We start from the raw sequence: 20016 nt of genomic DNA on the forward strand, positions 1-20016 counted from the left end.
CAATCTTCAATCCTCAATCCTCAATCCTCAATTCTCAGTACTCAATCTTCAATCATCAATATTCAATCTTCAATCTTCAATCCTCAATCCTCGATCCTCAATCCTCAATCCACAATCGTCAATCTCCAATCCTGAATACTCAACCCCAATCCTCAATCCTCAATCCTCATCCTTCAATCCTCAATACCCAATCCTCAAACTTCAATCCTCAATCCTCAATCCTCATCCTTCAATCCTCAATACCCAATCCTCAATCTTCAATCCTCAATCCTCAATCCTGAATTCTCAATCCTCAATCCTCAGTCCTCAGTCCTCAGTCCTCAAACCTCAATCCTCAACCCTCAGCCCTCATCCTCAATCCTCAATCCTCAATCCTCAATGCTCAATCTTCAATCCTCAATACTCAAACTTCAATCCTCAATCCTCAATACGCAATCCTCAATCCTCAATCCTCAATCCTCAATACTCAATCTTCAATCCTCAATCCTCAGTCCTCAAACCTCAATTCTGAATCATCAATCCTGAATCCTCAATCTTCGGCCCTCAGTCCTCAACAATCAGTTGTCAACACTCAGTACTCAATCGTATATCCTCAATTCACAGTTTTCAATGCTCAATACTCAATCGGCAATCATCAAACCTCTATCCACAAACATCAATTCTCATCACTCAACCCTCAACACTCTGTCCCCAATATTCAGTACTCAATCCTCAATCCTCAAACCTCAATCGTCAATCTACAATCCTCAATACTCCATCTTCAATCCTCAGTCCTCAATACTCAATCCTCAATCCTCATTCTTCAATCCTCAATACCCAATCCTCAATCTTCAATCCTCAATTCTCAATTCTCAATTCTGAATCCTCAATCCTCAATTTTCAAACCGCATTCTTCAATCCTCAATACCCAATACTCAATCTTCAATCCTCAATCCTCAATCCTCGACCCTCAATCCTCAATCCTCAATCCTCAATCTCCAATCCTGAATACTCAATCTTCAATCCTCAATCCTCAATCCTCATCCTTCAATCCTCAATACCCAATCCTCAATCTTCAATCCTCAATCCTCAATCCTGAATTCTCAATCCTCAATCCTCAGTCCTCAGTCCTCAAACCTCAATCCTCAACCCTCAGCCCTCATCCTCAATCCTCAATCATCAATCCTCAATGCTCAATCTTCAATCCTCAATACTCAAACTTCAATCCTCAATCCTCAATACGCAATCCTCAATCCTCAACCCTCAATCCTCAATAGTCAGTCTTCAATCCTCAATACTCAATCTTCAATACTCAATCCTCAATCCTCAATCCTCGATTCTCGATCTTCAGTCCTCAATACCTAATCCTCAAACTTCAATCCTCAATCCTCAATCCTCATCACTCGATCCTCAATCCTCAATCCTCAATCCTCAATTCTCAAACCTCAATCCTCAGTCCTCAGTCCTCAATACACAATCTTCAATCCTCAATCCTCAATCCTCAATCCTCAATCCTCATTCTTCAATCCTCAATACCCAATCCTCAATCTTCAATCCTCAATCCTCAATGCTCAATTCTCAACCCTCAATCCTCAGTCCTCAGTCCTCAAACCTCAATCCTCAATAATCAATCCTCAATCCTCAATCTTCAAACCTCAACACTCAAACTTCAGTCGTCAATCCTCAATACTCAATCCTCAATCCTCAATCCTCAATCGACAGTCTTCAATCCTCAATCCTCAATCCTCAACACTCGATCCTCAATCCTCAATCCCCAATCCTCAATTCTCAATCCTCAATCCTCAGTCCTCAGTCCTCAATACACAATCTTCAATCCTCAATCCTCAATCCTCAATCCTCAATCCTCATTCTTCAATCCTCAATACCCAATCCTCAATTTTCAATCCTCAATCCTCAATCCTCAGTCCTCAGTCCTCAAACCTCAATCCTCAATAATCAATCCTCAATCCTCAATCTTCAAACCTCAACACTCAAACTTCAGTCGTCAATCCTCAATACTCAATCCTCAATCCTCAATCCTCAATCGACAGTCTTCAATCCTCATTACTCAATCTTCAATCCTCAATCCTCAATCCTCAATCCTCAATCCCCAGTCCTCAATCCTCAATCGTCAGTCTTCAATCCTCAATACTCAATCTTCAATCCCCATCCTCAATCCTCAATCCTCAATCCTCATTCTTCAATCCTCAATACCCAATCTTCAATCCTCAATCCTCAATCCTCAATACTCAATCTTCAATCTTCAATCCTCAGTCCTCAAACCTCAATTCTGAATCCTCAATCCTGAATCCTTAGTCTTCAATCCTCAATCCCCAATCCTCAATCTACAATACTCAATCCTCAATCCTCAATCCTCAATCCTCAATCCTCAATCCTGAATCCTCAATCCTCAATCTTCAATCCTCAATACTCAATCTACATTCCTGAATCCTCAATCCTCAATCCTCAATCCTCATTCTTCAGTCCTCAATACCGAATCCTCAATCTTCAATCCTCAATCCTCAATCCTCAATTCTCAGTACTCAATCTTCAATCATCAATATTCAATCTTCAATCCTCAATCCTCAATCCTCGATCCTCAATCCTCAATCCACAATCGTCAATCTCCAATCCTGAATACTCAACCCCAATCCTCAATCCTCAATCCTCATCCTTCAATCCTCAATACCCAATCCTCAAACTTCAATCCTCAATCCTCAATCCTCATCCTTCAATCCTCAATACCCAATCCTCAATCTTCAATCCTCAATCCTCAATCCTGAATTCTCAATCCTCAATCCTCAGTCCTCAGTCCTCAGTCCTCAAACCTCAATCCTCAACCCTCAGCCCTCATCCTCAATCCTCAATCCTCAATCCTCAATGCTCAATCTTCAATCCTCAATACTCAAACTTCAATCCTCAATCCTCAATACGCAATCCTCAATCCTCAATCCTCAATCCTCAATACTCAATCTTCAATCCTCAATCCTCAGTCCTCAAACCTCAATTCTGAATCATCAATCCTGAATCCTCAATCTTCGGCCCTCAGTCCTCAACAATCAGTTGTCAACACTCAGTACTCAATAGTATATCCTCAATTCACAGTTTTCAATGCTCAATACTCAATCGGCAATCATCAAACCTCTATCCACAAACATCAATTCTCATCACTCAACCCTCAACACTCTGTCCCCAATATTCAGTACTCAATCCTCAATCCTCAAACCTCAATCGTCAATCTACAATCCTCAATACTCCATCATCAATCCTCAGTCCTCAATACTCAATCCTCAATCCTCATTCTTCAATCCTCAGTACCCAATCCTCAATCTTCAATCCTCAATTCTCAATTCTCAATTCTGAATCCTCAATCCTCAATTTTCAAACCGCATTCTTCAATCCTCAATACCCAATACTCAATCTTCAATCCTCAATCCTCAATCCTCGACCCTCAATTCTCAATCCTCAATCCTCAATCTCCAATCCTGAATACTCAATCTTCAATCCTCAATCCTCAATCCTCATCCTTCAATCCTCAATACCCAATCCTCAATCTTCAATCCTCAATCCTCAATCCTGAATTCTCAATCCTCAATCCTCAGTCCTCAGTCCTCAAACCTCAATCCTCAACCCTCAGCCCTCATCCTCAATCCTCAATCATCAATCCTCAATGCTCAATCTTCAATCCTCAATACTCAAACTTCAATCCTCAATCCTCAATACGCAATCCTCAATCCTCAACCCTCAATCCTCAATAGTCAGTCTTCAATCCTCAATACTCAATCTTCAATACTCAATCCTCAATCCTCAATCCTCAATCCTCGATCTTCAGTCCTCAATACCTAATCCTCAAACTTCAATCCTCAATCCTCAATCCTCAACACTCGATCCTCAATCCTCAATCCTCAATCCTCAATTCTCAAACCTCAATCCTCAGTCCTCAGTCCTCAATACACAATCTTCAATCCTCAATCCTCAATCCTCAATCCTCAATCCTCAATCCTCATTCTTCAATCCTCAATACCCAATGCTCAATCTTCAATCCTCAATCCTCAATGCTCAATTCTCAACCCTCAATCCTCAGTCCTCAGTCCTCAAACCTCAATCCTCAATAATCAATCCTCAATCCTCAATCTTCAAACCTCAACACTCAAACTTCAGTCGTCAATCCTCAATACTCAATCCTCAATCCTCAATCCTCAATCGACAGTCTTCAATCCTCAATACTCAATCTTCAATCCTCAATCCTCAATCCTCAATCCTCAATCCTCAGTCCTCAATCCTCGATCGTCAGTCTTCAATCCTCAATACTCAATCTTCAATCCCCATCCTCAATCCTCAATCCTCAATCCTCATTCTTCAATCCTCAATACCCAATCTTCAATCCTCAATCCTCAATCCTCAATCCTCAATCCTCAATCTTCAATCTTCAATCCTCAGTCCTCAAACCTCAATTCTGAATCCTCAATCCTGAATCCTTAGTCTTCAATCCTCAATCCCCAATCCTCAATCTACAATACTCAATCCTCAATCCTCAATTCTCAATCCTCAATCCTCAATCCTGAATCCTCAATCCTCAATCTTCAATCCTCAATACTCAATCTGCATTCCTCAATCCTCAATCCTCAATCCTCAATCCTCATTCTTCAGTCCTCAATACAGAATCCTCAATCTTCAATCCTCAATCCTCAATCCTCAATTCTCAGTACTCAATCTTCAATCATCAATATTCAATCTTCAATCCTCAATCCTCAATCCTCGATCCTCAATCCTCAATCCACAATCGTCAATCTCCAATCCTGAATACTCAATCCTCAATCCTCAATCCTCAATCCTCATCCTTCAATCCTCAATACCCAATCCTCAATCTTAAATCCTCAATCCTCAATCCTCATCCTTCAATCCTCAATACCCAATCCTCAAGCTTCAATCCTCAATCCTCAATCCTGAATTCTCAATCCTCAATCCTCAGTCCTCAGTCCTCAAACCTCAATCCTCAACCCTCAGCCCTCATCCTCAATCCTCAATCCTCAATCCTCAATGCTCAATCTTCAATCCTCAATACTCAAACTTCAATCCTCAATCCTCAATACGCAATCCTCAATCCTCAATCCTCAATCCTCAATAGTCAGTCTTCAATCCTCAATACTCAATCTTCAATACTCAATCCTCAATCTTCAATCCTCAATCCTCGATCTTCAGTCCTCAATACCCAATCCTCAAACTTCAATCCTCAATCCTCAATCCTCAACACTCGGTCCTCAATCCTCAATCCTCAATCCTCAATTCTCAATCCTCAATCCTCAGTCCTCAGTCCTCAATACACAATCTTCAATCCTCAATCCTCAATCCTCAATCCTCAATCCTCATTCTTCAATCCTCAATACCCAATCCTCAATCTTCAATCCTCAATCCTCAATGCTCAATTCTCAACCCTCAATCCTCAGTCCTCAGTCCTCAAACCTCAATCCTCAATCCTCAATCCTCAATCCTCAATCTTCAATCCTCAACACTCAAACTTCTTTCGTCAATCCTCAATACTCAATCCTCAATCCTCAATCCTCAATCGACAGTCTTCAATCCTCAATGCTCAATCTTCAATCCTCAATCCTCAATCCTCAATCCTCAATCCTGAGTCCTCAATCCTCAATCGTCAGTCTTCAATCCTCAATACTCAATCTTCAATCCCCAATCCTCAATCCTCAATCCTCAATCCTCATTCTTCAATCCTCAATACCCAATCTTCAATCTTCAATCATCAATCCTCAATCCTCAATTCTCAATCCTCAATCCTCAATCCTCAATGCTCAATCCTCAATCCTCAATCCTCAATCTTCAATCCTCGATCCTCAATCGTTAATCCTCAACCCTCAGCCCTCATCCTCAATCCTCAATCCTCAATCCTCAATGCTCAATCTTCAATCCTCAATACTCAAACTTCAATCCTCAGTCCTCAATACGCAATCCTCAATCCTCAATCCTCAATCCTCAATCGTCTGCCTTCAATCCTCAATACTCAATCTTCAATACTCAATCCTCAATCCTCAATCCTCAATCCTCGATCTTCAGTCCTCAATACCCAATCCTCAAACTTCAATCCTCAATCCTCAATCCTCAACACTCGATCCTCAATCCTCAATCCTCAATCCTCAATTCTCAATCCTCAATCCTCAGTCCTCAGTCCTCAATACACAATCTTCAATCCTCAATCCTCAATCCTCAATCCTCAATCCTCACACTTCAATCCTCAATACCCAATCCTCAATCTTCAATCCTCAATCCTCAATGCTGAATTCTCAACCCTCAATCCTCAGTCCTCAGTACTCATACCTCAATCCTCAATCCTCAATTCTCGATCCTCAATCCTCAATCCTCAATCCTCAATCCTCAATCGACAGTCTTCAATCCTCAATACTCAATCTTCAATCCTCAATCCTCAATCCTCAATCCTCAATCCTCAGTCCTCAATCCTCAATCGTCAGTCTTCAATCCTCAATACTCAGTCTTCAATACCCAATCCTCAATCCTCAATCCTCAATCCTTATTCTTCAATCCTCAATACCCAATCTTCAATCTTCAATCATCAATCCTCAATCCTCAATCCTCAATCCTCAATCTTCAATCCTCAATCCTCAATCGTCAGTCGTCAATCCTCAAAACTCAATCTTCAATCCTCAATCCTCAATCCTCAATCCTCAATCCTCAATTTTCAATCCTCAATAACCAATCCTCAATCTTCAATCCTCAATCCTCAATCCTCAATTCTCGATCCTCAATCCTCAATCCTCAATCGTCAATTCTCAATCCTCAATCCTCAGTCCTCAATTCTCAATCCTCAACCCGCAGTACTCAGTCCTCAAACCCCAATCCTCAACCCTCAGCCCCCATCGTCAATCCTCAATCCTCAATCCTCAATCCTCAATCGTCAATATTCAATCCTCAATACTCAATCTTCAATCCTCAATCCTCAGTCCTCAAACCTCAATTCAAAATCATCAATCCTGAATCCTCAATCTTCGGCCCTCAGTCCTCAACAATCAGTTGTCAACCCTCAGTACTCAATAGTATATCCTCAATTCACAGTTTTCAATGCTCAATACTCAATCTGCAATCATCAAACCTCTATCCACAAACATCAATTCTCATCACTCAACCCTCAACACTCTGTCCCCAATATTCAGTACTCAATCCTCAATCCTCAATCCTCAATCGTCAATCTACAATCCTCAATACTCCATCTTCAATCCTCAGTCCTCAATACTCAATCCTCAATCCTCATTCTTCAGTCCTCAATACCCAATCCTCAATCTTCAATCCTCAATTCTCAATTCTCAATTCAGAATCCTCAATCCTCAATTTTCAAACCGCATTCTTCAATCCTCAATACCCAATACTCAATCTTCAATCCTCAATCCTCAATCCTCAATCCTCAATCCTCGATCTTCAGTCCTCAATACCCAATCCTCAAACTTCAATCCTCAATCCTCAATCCTCAACACTCGATCCTCAAACTTCAATCCTCAATCCTCAATTCTCAATCCTCAATCCTCAGTCCTCAGTCCTCAATACACAATCTTCAATCCTCAATCCTCAATCCTCATTCTTCAATCCTCAATACCCCATCCTCAATCTTCAATCCTCAATCCTCAATGCTCAATTCTCAACCCTCAATCCTCAGTCCTCAGTCCTCAAACCTCAATCCTCAATAATCAATCCTCAATCCTCAATCTTCAAACCTCAACACTCAAACTTCAGTCGTCAATCCTCAATACTCAATCCTCAATACCCAATCCTCAATCTTCAATCCTCAATCCTCAATGCTCAATTCTCAACCCTCAATCCTCAGTCCTCAGTCCTCAGTCCTCAAACCTCAATCCTCAACCCTCAGCCCTCATCCTCAATCCTCAATCCTCAATCCTCAATGCTCAATCTTCAATCCTCAATACTCAAACTTCAATCCTCAATCCTCAATACGCAATCCTCAATCCTCAATCCTCAATCCTCAATACTCAATCTTCAATCCTCAATCCTCAGTCCTCAAACCTCAATTCTGAATCATCAATCCTGAATCCTCAATCTTCGGCCCTCAGTCCTCAACAATCAGTTGTCAACACTCAGTACTCAATCGTATATCCTCAATTCACAGTTTTCAATGCTCAATACTCAATCGGCAATCATCAAACCTCTATCCACAAACATCAATTCTCATCACTCAACCCTCAACACTCTGTCCCCAATATTCAGTACTCAATCCTCAATCCTCAAACCTCAATCGTCAATCTACAATCCTCAATACTCCATCTTCAATCCTCAGTCCTCAATACTCAATCCTCAATCCTCATTCTTCAATCCTCAATACCCAATCCTCAATCTTCAATCCTCAATTCTCAATTCTCAATTCTGAATCCTCAATCCTCAATTTTCAAACCGCATTCTTCAATCCTCAATACCCAAAACTCAATCTTCAATCCTCAATCCTCAATCCTCGACCCTCAATCCTCAATCCTCAATCCTCAATCTCCAATCCTGAATACTCAATCTTCAATCCTCAATCCTCAATCTTCATCCTTCAATCCTCAATACCCAATCCTCAATCTTCAATCCTCAATCCTCAATCCTGAATTCTCAATCCTCAATCCTCAGTCCTCAGTCCTCAAACCTCAATCCTCAACCCTCAGCCCTCATCCTCAATCCTCAATCATCAATCCTCAATGCTCAATCTTCAATCCTCAATACTCAAACTTCAATCCTCAATCCTCAATACGCAATCCTCAATCCTCAACCCTCAATCCTCAATAGTCAGTCTTCAATCCTCAATACTCAATCTTCAATACTCAATCCTCAATCCTCAATCCTCGATTCTCGATCTTCAGTCCTCAATACCTAATCCTCAAACTTCAATCCTCAATCCTCAATCCTCATCACTCGATCCTCAATCCTCAATCCTCAATCCTCAATTCTCAAACCTCAATCCTCAGTCCTCAGTCCTCAATACACAATCTTCAATCCTCAATCCTCAATCCTCAATCCTCAATCCTCATTCTTCAATCCTCAATACCCAATCCTCAATCTTCAATCCTCAATCCTCAATGCTCAATTCTCAACCCTCAATCCTCAGTCCTCAGTCCTCAAACCTCAATCCTCAATAATCAATCCTCAATCCTCAATCTTCAAACCTCAACACTCAAACTTCAGTCGTCAATCCTCAATACTCAATCCTCAATCCTCAATCCTCAATCGACAGTCTTCAATCCTCAATCCTCAATCCTCAACACTCGATCCTCAATCCTCAATCCCCAATCCTCAATTCTCAATCCTCAATCCTCAGTCCTCAGTCCTCAATACACAATCTTCAATCCTCAATCCTCAATACTCAATCCTCAATCCTCATTCTTCAATCCTCAATACCCAATCCTCAATCTTCAATCCTCAATCCTCAATCCTCAGTCCTCAGTCCTCAAACCTCAATCCTCAATAATCAATCCTCAATCCTCAATCTTCAAACCTCAACACTCAAACTTCAGTCGTCAATCCTCAATACTCAATCCTCAATCCTCAATCCTCAATCGACAGTCTTCAATCCTCATTACTCAATCTTCAATCCTCAATCCTCAATCCTCAATCCTCAATCCCCAGTCCTCAATCCTCAATCGTCAGTCTTCAATCCTCAATACTCAATCTTCAATCCCCATCCTCAATCCTCAATCCTCAATCCTCATTCTTCAATCCTCAATACCCAATCTTCAATCCTCAATCCTCAATCCTCAATACTCAATCTTCAATCTTCAATCCTCAGTCCTCAAACCTCAATTCTGAATCCTCAATCCTGAATCCTTAGTCTTCAATCCTCAATCCCCAATCCTCAATCTACAATACTCAATCCTCAATCCTCAATCCTCAATCCTCAATCCTCAATCCTGAATCCTCAATCCTCAATCTTCAATCCTCAATACTCAATCTACATTCCTCAATCCTCAATCCTCAATTCTCGATCCTCAATCCTCAATCCTCAATCCTCAATCCTCAATCGACAGTCTTCAATCCTCAATACTCAATCTTCAATCCTCAATCCTCAATCCTCAATCCTCAATCCTCAGTCCTCAATCCTCAATCGTCAGTCTTCAATCCTCAATACTCAGTCTTCAATACCCAATCCTCAATCCTCAATCCTCAATCCTTATTCTTCAATCCTCAATACCCAATCTTCAATCTTCAATCATCAATCCTCAATCCTCAATCCTCAATCCTCAATCTTCAATCCTCAATCCTCAATCGTCAGTCGTCAATCCTCAAAACTCAATCTTCAATCCTCAATCCTCAATCCTCAATCCTCAATCCTCAATTTTCAATCCTCAATAACCAATCCTCAATCTTCAATCCTCAATCCTCAATCCTCAATTCTCGATCCTCAATCCTCAATCCTCAATCGTCAATTCTCAATCCTCAATCCTCAGTCCTCAATTCTCAATCCTCAACCCGCAGTACTCAGTCCTCAAACCCCAATCCTCAACCCTCAGCCCCCATCGTCAATCCTCAATCCTCAATCCTCAATCCTCAATCGTCAATATTCAATCCTCAATACTCAATCTTCAATCCTCAATCCTCAGTCCTCAAACCTCAATTCAAAATCATCAATCCTGAATCCTCAATCTTCGGCCCTCAGTCCTCAACAATCAGTTGTCAACCCTCAGTACTCAATAGTATATCCTCAATTCACAGTTTTCAATGCTCAATACTCAATCTGCAATCATCAAACCTCTATCCACAAACATCAATTCTCATCACTCAACCCTCAACACTCTGTCCCCAATATTCAGTACTCAATCCTCAATCCTCAATCCTCAATCGTCAATCTACAATCCTCAATACTCCATCTTCAATCCTCAGTCCTCAATACTCAATCCTCAATCCTCATTCTTCAGTCCTCAATACCCAATCCTCAATCTTCAATCCTCAATTCTCAATTCTCAATTCAGAATCCTCAATCCTCAATTTTCAAACCGCATTCTTCAATCCTCAATACCCAATACTCAATCTTCAATCCTCAATCCTCAATCCTCAATCCTCAATCCTCGATCTTCAGTCCTCAATACCCAATCCTCAAACTTCAATCCTCAATCCTCAATCCTCAACACTCGATCCTCAAACTTCAATCCTCAATCCTCAATTCTCAATCCTCAATCCTCAGTCCTCAGTCCTCAATACACAATCTTCAATCCTCAATCCTCAATCCTCAATCCTCAATCCTCATTCTTCAATCCTCAATACCCAATCCTCAATCTTCAATCCTCAATCCTCAATGCTCAATTCTCAACCCTCAATCCTCAGTCCTCAGTCCTCAAACCTCAATCCTCAATAATCAATCCTCAATCCTCAATCTTCAAACCTCAACACTCAAACTTCAGTCGTCAATCCTCAATACTCAATCCTCAATACCCAATCCTCAATCTTCAATCCTCAATCCTCAATGCTCAATTCTCAACCCTCAATCCTCAGTCCTCAGTCCTCAGTCCTCAAACCTCAATCCTCAACCCTCAGCCCTCATCCTCAATCCTCAATCCTCAATCCTCAATGCTCAATCTTCAGTCCTCAATACTCAAACTTCAATCCTCAATCCTCAATACGCAATCCTCAATCCTCAATCCTCAATCCTCAATACTCAATCTTCAATCCTCAATCCTCAGTCCTCAAACCTCAATTCTGAATCATCAATCCTGAATCCTCAATCTTCGGCCCTCAGTCCTCAACAATCAGTTGTCAACACTCAGTACTCAATAGTATATCCTCAATTCACAGTTTTCAATGCTCAATACTCAATCGGCAATCATCAAACCTCTATCCACAAACATCAATTCTCATCACTCAACCCTCAACACTCTGTCCCCAATATTCAGTACTCAATCCTCAATCCTCAAACCTCAATCGTCAATCTACAATCCTCAATACTCCATCTTCAATCCTCAGTCCTCAATCCTCAATCCCCAATCCTCAATTCTCAATCCTCAATCCTCAGTCCTCAGTCCTCAATACACAATCTTCAATCCTCAATCCTCAATCCTCAATCCTCAATCCTCATTCTTCAATCCTCAATACCCAATCCTCAATCTTCAATCCTCAATCCTCAATGCTCAATTCTCAATCCTCAATCCTCAGTCCTCAGTCCTCAAACCTCAATCCTCAATAATCAATCCTCAATCCTCAATCTTCAAACCTCAACACTCAAACTTCAGTCGTCAATCCTCAATACTCAATCCTCAATCCTCAATCCTCAATCGACAGTCTTCAATCCTCATTACTCAATCTTCAATCCTCAATCCTCAATCCTCAATCCTCAATCCCCAGTCCTCAATCCTCAATCGTCAGTCTTCAATCCTCAATACTCAATCTTCAATCCCCATCCTCAATCCTCAATCCTCAATCCTCATTCTTCAATCCTCAATACCCAATCTTCAATCCTCAATCCTCAATCCTCAATACTCAATCTTCAATCTTCAATCCTCAGTCCTCAAACCTCAATTCTGAATCCTCAATCCTGAATCCTTAGTCTTCAATCCTCAATCCCCAATCCTCAATCTACAATACTCAATCCTCAATCCTCAATCCTCAATCCTCAATCCTCAATCCTGAATCCTCAATCCTCAATCTTCAATCCTCAATACTCAATCTACATTCCTCAATCCTCAATCCTCAATCCTCAATCCTCATTCTTCAGTCCTCAATACCGAATCCTCAATCTTCAATCCTCAATCCTCAATCCTCAATTCTCAGTACTCAATCTTCAATCATCAATATTCAATCTTCAATCCTCAATCCTCAATCCTCGATCCTCAATCCTCAATCCACAATCGTCAATCTCCAATCCTGAATACTCAACCCCAATCCTCAATCCTCAATCCTCATCCTTCAATCCTCAATACCCAATCCTCAAACTTCAATCCTCAATCCACAATCCTCATCCTTCAATCCTCAATACCCAATCCTCAATCTTCAATCCTCAATCCTCAATCCTGAATTCTCAATCCTCAATCCTCAGTCCTCAGTCCTCAGTCCTCAAACCTCAATCCTCAACCCTCAGCCCTCATCCTCAATCCTCAATCCTCAATCCTCAATGCTCAATCTTCAATCCTCAATACTCAAACTTCAATCCTCAATCCTCAATACGCAATCCTCAATCCTCAATCGACAGTCTTCAATCCTCAATGCTCAATCTTCAATCCTCAATCCTCAATCCTCAATCCTCAATCCTCAATCCTCAATCCTCAATCCTCATTCTTCAATCCTCAATACCCAATCTTCAATCTTCAATCATCAATCCTCAATCCTCAATTCTCAATCCTCAATCCTCAATCCTCAATGCTCAATCCTCAATCCTCAATCCTCAATCTTCAATCCTCGATCCTCAATCGTTAATCCTCAACCCTCAGCCCTCATCCTCAATCCTCAATCCTCAATCCTCAATGCTCAATCTTCAATCCTCAATACTCAAACTTCAATCCTCAGTCCTCAATACGCAATCCTCAATCCTCAATCCTCAATCCTCAATCGTCTGCCTTCAATCCTCAATACTCAATCTTCAATACTCAATCCTCAATCCTCAATCCTCAATCCTCGATCTTCAGTCCTCAATACCCAATCCTCAAACTTCAATCCTCAATCCTCAATCCTCAACACTCGATCCTCAATCCTCAATCCTCAATCCTCAATTCTCAATCCTCAATCCTCAGTCCTCAGTCCTCAATACACAATCTTCAATCCTCAATCCTCAATCCTCAATCCTCAATCCTCACACTTCAATCCTCAATACCCAATCCTCAATCTTCAATCCTCAATCCTCAATGCTGAATTCTCAACCCTCAATCCTCAGTCCTCAGTACTCATACCTCAATCCTCAATCCTCAATTCTCGATCCTCAATCCTCAATCCTCAATCCTCAATCCTCAATCGACAGTCTTCAATCCTCAATACTCAATCTTCAATCCTCAATCCTCAATCCTCAATCCTCAATCCTCAGTCCTCAATCCTCAATCGTCAGTCTTCAATCCTCAATACTCAGTCTTCAATACCCAATCCTCAATCCTCAATCCTCAATCCTTATTCTTCAATCCTCAATACCCAATCTTCAATCTTCAATCATCAATCCTCAATCCTCAATCCTCAATCCTCAATCTTCAATCCTCAATCCTCAATCGTCAGTCGTCAATCCTCAAAACTCAATCTTCAATCCTCAATCCTCAATCCTCAATCCTCAATCCTCAATTTTCAATCCTCAATAACCAATCCTCAATCTTCAATCCTCAATCCTCAATCCTCAATTCTCGATCCTCAATCCTCAATCCTCAATCGTCAATTCTCAATCCTCAATCCTCAGTCCTCAATTCTCAATCCTCAACCCGCAGTACTCAGTCCTCAAACCCCAATCCTCAACCCTCAGCCCCCATCGTCAATCCTCAATCCTCAATCCTCAATCCTCAATCGTCAATATTCAATCCTCAATACTCAATCTTCAATCCTCAATCCTCAGTCCTCAAACCTCAATTCAAAATCATCAATCCTGAATCCTCAATCTTCGGCCCTCAGTCCTCAACAATCAGTTGTCAACCCTCAGTACTCAATAGTATATCCTCAATTCACAGTTTTCAATGCTCAATACTCAATCTGCAATCATCAAACCTCTATCCACAAACATCAATTCTCATCACTCAACCCTCAACACTCTGTCCCCAATATTCAGTACTCAATCCTCAATCCTCAATCCTCAATCGTCAATCTACAATCCTCAATACTCCATCTTCAATCCTCAGTCCTCAATACTCAATCCTCAATCCTCATTCTTCAGTCCTCAATACCCAATCCTCAATCTTCAATCCTCAATTCTCAATTCTCAATTCAGAATCCTCAATCCTCAATTTTCAAACCGCATTCTTCAATCCTCAATACCCAATACTCAATCTTCAATCCTCAATCCTCAATCCTCAATCCTCAATCCTCGATCTTCAGTCCTCAATACCCAATCCTCAAACTTCAATCCTCAATCCTCAATCCTCAACACTCGATCCTCAAACTTCAATCCTCAATCCTCAATTCTCAATCCTCAATCCTCAGTCCTCAGTCCTCAATACACAATCTTCAATCCTCAATCCTCAATCCTCAATCCTCAATCCTCATTCTTCAATCCTCAATACCCCATCCTCAATCTTCAATCCTCAATCCTCAATGCTCAATTCTCAACCCTCAATCCTCAGTCCTCAGTCCTCAAACCTCAATCCTCAATAATCAATCCTCAATCCTCAATCTTCAAACCTCAACACTCAAACTTCAGTCGTCAATCCTCAATACTCAATCCTCAATACCCAATCCTCAATCTTCAATCCTCAATCCTCAATGCTCAATTCTCAACCCTCAATCCTCAGTCCTCAGTCCTCAGTCCTCAAACCTCAATCCTCAACCCTCAGCCCTCATCCTCAATCCTCAATCCTCAATCCTCAATGCTCAATCTTCAATCCTCAATACTCAAACTTCAATCCTCAATCCTCAATACGCAATCCTCAATCCTCAATCCTCAATCCTCAATACTCAATCTTCAATCCTCAATCCTCAGTCCTCAAACCTCAATTCTGAATCATCAATCCTGAATCCTCAATCTTCGGCCCTCAGTCCTCAACAATCAGTTGTCAACACTCAGTACTCAATCGTATATCCTCAATTCACAGTTTTCAATGCTCAATACTCAATCGGCAATCATCAAACCTCTATCCACAAACATCAATTCTCATCACTCAACCCTCAACACTCTGTCCCCAATATTCAGTACTCAATCCTCAATCCTCAAACCTCAATCGTCAATCTACAATCCTCAATACTCCATCTTCAATCCTCAGTCCTCAATACTCAATCCTCAATCCTCATTCTTCAATCCTCAATACCCAATCCTCAATCTTCAATCCTCAATTCTCAATTCTCAATTCTGAATCCTCAATCCTCAATTTTCAAACCGCATTCTTCAATCCTCAATACCCAAAACTCAATCTTCAATCCTCAATCCTCAATCCTCGACCCTCAATCCTCAATCCTCAATCCTCAATCTCCAATCCTGAATACTCAATCTTCAATCCTCAATCCTCAATCTTCATCCTTCAATCCTCAATACCCAATCCTCAATCTTCAATCCTCAATCCTCAATCCTGAATTCTCAATCCTCAATCCTCAGTCCTCAGTCCTCAAACCTCAATCCTCAACCCTCAGCCCTCATCCTCAATCCTCAATCATCAATCCTCAATGCTCAATCTTCAATCCTCAATACTCAAACTTCAATCCTCAATCCTCAATACGCAATCCTCAATCCTCAACCCTCAATCCTCAATAGTCAGTCTTCAATCCTCAATACTCAATCTTCAATACTCAATCCTCAATCCTCAATCCTCGATTCTCGATCTTCAGTCCTCAATACCTAATCCTCAAACTTCAATCCTCAATCCTCAATCCTCATCACTCGATCCTCAATCCTCAATCCTCAATCCTCAATTCTCAAACCTCAATCCTCAGTCCTCAGTCCTCAATACACAATCTTCAATCCTCAATCCTCAATCCTCAATCCTCAATCCTCATTCTTCAATCCTCAATACCCAATCCTCAATCTTCAATCCTCAATCCTCAATGCTCAATTCTCAACCCTCAATCCTCAGTCCTCAGTCCTCAAACCTCAATCCTCAATAATCAATCCTCAATCCTCAATCTTCAAACCTCAACACTCAAACTTCAGTCGTCAATCCTCAATACTCAATCCTCAATCCTCAATCCTCAATCGACAGTCTTCAATCCTCAATCCTCAATCCTCAACACTCGATCCTCAATCCTCAATCCCCAATCCTCAATTCTCAATCCTCAATCCTCAGTCCTCAGTCCTCAATACACAATCTTCAATCCTCAATCCTCAATCCTCAATCCTCAATCCTCATTCTTCAATCCTCAATACCCAATCCTCAATCTTCAATCCTCAATCCTCAATCCTCAGTCCTCAGTCCTCAAACCTCAATCCTCAATAATCAATCCTCAATCCTCAATCTTCAAACCTCAACACTCAAACTTCAGTCGTCAATCCTCAATACTCAATCCTCAATCCTCAATCCTCAATCGACAGTCTTCAATCCTCATTACTCAATCTTCAATCCTCAATCCTCAATCCTCAATCCTCAATCCCCAGCCCTCAATCCTCAATCGTCAGTCTTCAATCCTCAATACTCAATCTTCAATCCCCATCCTCAATCCTCAATCCTCAATCCTCATTCTTCAATCCTCAATACCCAATCTTCAATCCTCAATCCTCAATCCTCAATACTCAATCTTCAATCTTCAATCCTCAGTCCTCAAACCTCAATTCTGAATCCTCAATCCTGAATCCTTAGTCTTCAATCCTCAATCCCCAATCCTCAATCTACAATACTCAATCCTCAATCCTCAATCCTCAATCCTCAATCCTCAATCCTGAATCCTCAATCCTCAATCTTCAATCCTCAATACTCAATCTACATTCCTCAATCCTCAATCCTCAATTCTCGATCCTCAATCCTCAATCCTCAATCCTCAATCCTCAATCGACAGTCTTCAATCCTCAATACTCAATCTTCAATCCTCAATCCTCAATCCTCAATCCTCAATCCTCAGTCCTCAATCCTCAATCGTCAGTCTTCAATCCTCAATACTCAGTCTTCAATACCCAATCCTCAATCCTCAATCCTCAATCCTTATTCTTCAATCCTCAATACCCAATCTTCAATCTTCAATCATCAATCCTCAATCCTCAATCCTCAATCCTCAATCTTCAATCCTCAATCCTCAATCGTCAGTCGTCAATCCTCAAAACTCAATCTTCAATCCTCAATCCTCAATCCTCAATCCTCAATCCTCAATTTTCAATCCTCAATAACCAATCCTCAATCTTCAATCCTCAATCCTCAATCCTCAATTCTCGATCCTCAATCCTCAATCCTCAATCGTCAATTCTCAATCCTCAATCCTCAGTCCTCAATTCTCAATCCTCAACCCGCAGTACTCAGTCCTCAAACCCCAATCCTCAACCCTCAGCCCCCATCGTCAATCCTCAATCCTCAATCCTCAATCCTCAATCGTCAATATTCAATCCTCAATACTCAATCTTCAATCCTCAATCCTCAGTCCTCAAACCTCAATTCAAAATCATCAATCCTGAATCCTCAATCTTCGGCCCTCAGTCCTCAACAATCAGTTGTCAACCCTCAGTACTCAATAGTATATCCTCAATTCACAGTTTTCAATGCTCAATACTCAATCTGCAATCATCAAACCTCTATCCACAAACATCAATTCTCATCACTCAACCCTCAACACTCTGTCCCCAATATTCAGTACTCAATCCTCAATCCTCAATCCTCAATCGTCAATCTACAATCCTCAATACTCCATCTTCAATCCTCAGTCCTCAATACTCAATCCTCAATCCTCATTCTTCAGTCCTCAATACCCAATCCTCAATCTTCAATCCTCAATTCTCAATTCTCAATTCAGAATCCTCAATCCTCAATTTTCAAACCGCATTCTTCAATCCTCAATACCCAATACTCAATCTTCAATCCTCAATCCTCAATCCTCAATCCTCAATCCTCGATCTTCAGTCCTCAATACCCAATCCTCAAACTTCAATCCTCAATCCTCAATCCTCAACACTCGATCCTCAAACTTCAATCCTCAATCCTCAATTCTCAATCCTCAATCCTCAGTCCTCAGTCCTCAATACACAATCTTCAATCCTCAATCCTCAATCCTCAATCCTCAATCCTCATTCTTCAATCCTCAATACCCAATCCTCAATCTTCAATCCTCAATCCTCAATGCTCAATTCTCAACCCTCAATCCTCAGTCCTCAGTCCTCAAACCTCAATCCTCAATAATCAATCCTCAATCCTCAATCTTCAAACCTCAACACTCAAACTTCAGTCGTCAATCCTCAATACTCAATCCTCAATACCCAATCCTCAATCTTCAATCCTCAATCCTCAATGCTCAATTCTCAACCCTCAATCCTCAGTCCTCAGTCCTCAGTCCTCAAACCTCAATCCTCAACCCTCAGCCCTCATCCTCAATCCTCAATCCTCAATCCTCAATGCTCAATCTTCAGTCCTCAATACTCAAACTTCAATCCTCAATCCTCAATACGCAATCCTCAATCCTCAATCCTCAATCCTCAATACTCAATCTTCAATCCTCAATCCTCAGTCCTCAAACCTCAATTCTGAATCATCAATCCTGAATCCTCAATCTTCGGCCCTCAGTCCTCAACAATCAGTTGTCAACACTCAGTACTCAATAGTATATCCTCAATTCACAGTTTTCAATGCTCAATACTCAATCGGCAATCATCAAACCTCTATCCACAAACATCAATTCTCATCACTCAACCCTCAACACTCTGTCCCCAATATTCAGTACTCAATCCTCAATCCTCAAACCTCAATCGTCAATCTACAATCCTCAATACTCCATCTTCAATCCTCAGTCCTCAATCCTCAATCCCCAATCCTCAATTCTCAATCCTCAATCCTCAGTCCTCAGTCCTCAATACACAATCTTCAATCCTCAATCCTCAATCCTCAATCCTCAATCCTCATTCTTCAATCCTCAATACCCAATCCTCAATCTTCAATCCTCAATCCTCAATGCTCAATTCTCAATCCTCAATCCTCAGTCCTCAGTCCTCAAACCTCAATCCTCAATAATCAATCCTCAATCCTCAATCTTCAAACCTCAACACTCAAACTTCAGTCGTCAATCCTCAATACTCAATCCTCAATCCTCAATCCTCAATCGACAGTCTTCAATCCTCATTACTCAATCTTCAATCCTCAATCCTCAATCCTCAATCCTCAATCCCCAGTCCTCAATCCTCAATCGTCAGTCTTCAATCCTCAATACTCAATCTTCAATCCCCATCCTCAATCCTCAATCCTCAATCCTCATTCTTCAATCCTCAATACCCAATCTTCAATCCTCAATCCTCAATCCTCA

Source organism: Calliopsis andreniformis, unplaced genomic scaffold (genome assembly GCF_051401765.1).
Source record: "Calliopsis andreniformis isolate RMS-2024a unplaced genomic scaffold, iyCalAndr_principal scaffold0059, whole genome shotgun sequence".
NCBI lineage: Eukaryota > Metazoa > Arthropoda > Insecta > Hymenoptera > Andrenidae > Calliopsis > Calliopsis andreniformis.